The following is a 2,960-nucleotide window of genomic DNA, read 5'->3' on the forward strand; positions in this document are numbered from 1 at the left end:
CTTCACACTTAACGTTGACTTATATCAATTCCAAGCAATATAAACAGCATACATGGTTAATATTTGCCATTGACCTCTGCTAGATCACATTTGTCAATAAAAGCCCTATTCATTTTGTTGTTGTTGATACAATTTGATTTTTGTCAACAAAAATCAATTAGAACCAAGACATGGGTGGAATAAATCATGATTATCTAGAAGAAATATAAACAAAACAAGGTTTTCATCACTATTGATACATATTTGAAATACAGTATTTTATGGAAATGATAAATGATCTGATCAATGATCAATGATAAATGATCAATGGGGCATTGAACACGAATTAAGACCGGTCTACACACCACATGAGGGACATATTTTTACTGTGTGTGTTGCAAATGTATTTCATGCACTTGATGCATGTGTACTGTGTCTTCGTGTCCTTCTTGGGTCCACACACATCACAGTGATGATGAAAACACTTAGTTCAGTAATTTTACTAACATCTCACTCACTCACTCACATAGTTACAGCAGACCAAGGTAGGAGAGTCAGACACACACACACACACATGCAACAGCATCACTCACACTTACTTACGGAATTGGAGTTGTTGGTTCTGCGGATGGGGTCCTTGGGATATGTTGCCTCCTCTGGATGTGTGGTCTTACCAATGCCTTGCCCAGCTCCTCGAGAAAGAGCCGTCTCCTCTGGAGCTTCCTTCTTTTCCATTCTGGGTTCAATGCCATCCAGATGACAAACGCGTTGTACGCCGAGATGTCCAAGATGTTGAAGAATATCACATGTGGCCAGCGTAGCGTTCCTCCTTTTGCCGCTGTAGCCTGTTACCAGCTTGTCTAAATTGTCCACCACTCGTTTTGTGACATTGTAATCCATTATGATTTCGGGTTTTTGATGTTCCTGGTCACAGATTCTCCCATCCCTATGCAGCGTACTCATGAGTACCACATTTTTGCCTTTCTTTGGCACTCAGGACATTGGGGGCGTGTCGACCGTGAACACAAACTTAGAGGAAATTGATAGGCATGTTCCGTGTATTCAACAGCTGAGGTGGAAGCTCTGGCTTTTTTTCGTACTGTTGCTACCATCATCAGCTTCTTCTTGAGGAGCTCCTATCCCAGCTTGTGAGAAGTAAAAAAGTAATTGCATGTGATTTTGTGGCCACGAAGTCCCTGTGTCACGGCCAGGTCATCCCGCATCCCTTGGTTCTTCTCAGGGGCTCCTCCATCTGGCTTCCCCGTATACACTTGCAAGTTCCACGCATATGATGAAGGCAGCCCAGATCTTGATTACATATTTTGTGGGTTTAGACAGTATTTACTGCCTGAAGGGGCAGCGGCCCCTAAATGGCATAAGCTGCTCGTCAACAGTAACGTTGGGCCCAGGGTATTAAAACAGGGGAAGGCGGTCCAACCACTTGTCCCACACTGACCTGATTGCAGCTTGCTTGTCTCTCTGCCGCCAAGTTGGTCTGGTGTCTTGGTTATCAAAGCGGATAATCCTGGAAATAATGTGGAAGTTTCCAAGAGACATAGTTGGACGGAAAAGTTCTCTGACAGTTTCTGCATCCCACAGGAATTCTGTGGATTCCCCATTTGATGTGAAAACACCAGCCAGGATAAGAACCCCAAAGTATCTCCAAAAACACGCCTTCCCTCCAAATTAGTGCAGTGCAGAATGATTTTCTGGATGGTGTCTGTGATGAACAGTTCAAAAGAAGACTTTATGTCCTGCACATGAGTAACCGCCATCTGCGTCGGCCCTTGTTGCATCCTTATCACATTGGCAACCATGAGGGGTGGCTCATTCCTTGGGCAATTTCACAATGTTTTGACATCCATATTTCTCCTCTTGCAGGCTGCTGATGAGCTGGCTGCTGACGGGCTGGTCCTGGGGCTGGCTGCTGACCCATTGGTCCTGGGGCTGGCTGAGGGTCAATCTCATCCTCTTCTTCCAACTCATTGTCATGATCCTCATATTCTGAAAATTCTTCATCTTCCAAAGTGGAAGACGCTCCTTCCACACTAGCTTCTCTCTCTGCAAAAATGACTTAAAGGCCCTCTAAGCAGAGATTCTTTTTGCCATACTGATTGACTGTGTTAAGGAGCCACACATGCAAAGCTAATTATTTGTTGTATCCCTCCCCCAATTTGCACCTGGCTGGGGTAGAGTGTGGTAAAATACAGCATTTTTTACAATGTATCGAAATAATGTATTATAATAACATTGTGCAGGTTCGCGCAAGACATTGTATAGTTTCACACACTACGAAGGGTAAAGAGTGCGAGAAAAGCGGGAGACAGGCAGACAGGCAAAGAGATTCTTGGTGCTATGTTGAAACAGCAGGCCCAGGGAGGAGACCCAAACACCACATATGTAATACACTGCTCAAAAAAATAAAGGGAACACTTAAACAACACAATGTAACTCCAAGTCAATCACACTTCTGTGAAATCAAACTGTCCACTTAGGAAGCAACACTGATTGACAATACATTTCACATGCTGTTGTGCAAATGGAATAGACAAAAGGTGGAAATTATAGGCAATTAGCAAGACACCCCCAATAAAGCAGTGGTTCTGCAGGTGGTGAACACAGACCACTTTTCAGTTCCTATGCTTCCTGGCTGATGTTTTGGTCACGTTTGAATGCTGGCGGTGCTTTCACTCTAGTGGTAGCATGAGACGGAGTCTACAACCCACACAAGTGGCTCAGGTAGTGCAGCTCATCCAGGATGGCACATCAATGCGAGCTGTGGCAAGAAGGTTTGCTGTGTCTGTCAGCGTAGTGTCCAGAGCATGGAGGCGCTACCAGGAGACAGGCCAGTACATCAGGAGACGTGGAGGAGGCCGTAGGAGGGCAACAACCCAGCAGCAGGACCGCTACCTCCGCCTTTGTGCAAAGAGGTGCACTGCAAGAGCCCTGCAAAATGACCTCCACCAGGCCACAAATGTGCA

Source organism: Salvelinus fontinalis, chromosome 16, assembly GCF_029448725.1.
Source record: "Salvelinus fontinalis isolate EN_2023a chromosome 16, ASM2944872v1, whole genome shotgun sequence".
In the NCBI taxonomy this organism is placed as follows: Eukaryota; Metazoa; Chordata; class Actinopteri; order Salmoniformes; family Salmonidae; genus Salvelinus; species Salvelinus fontinalis.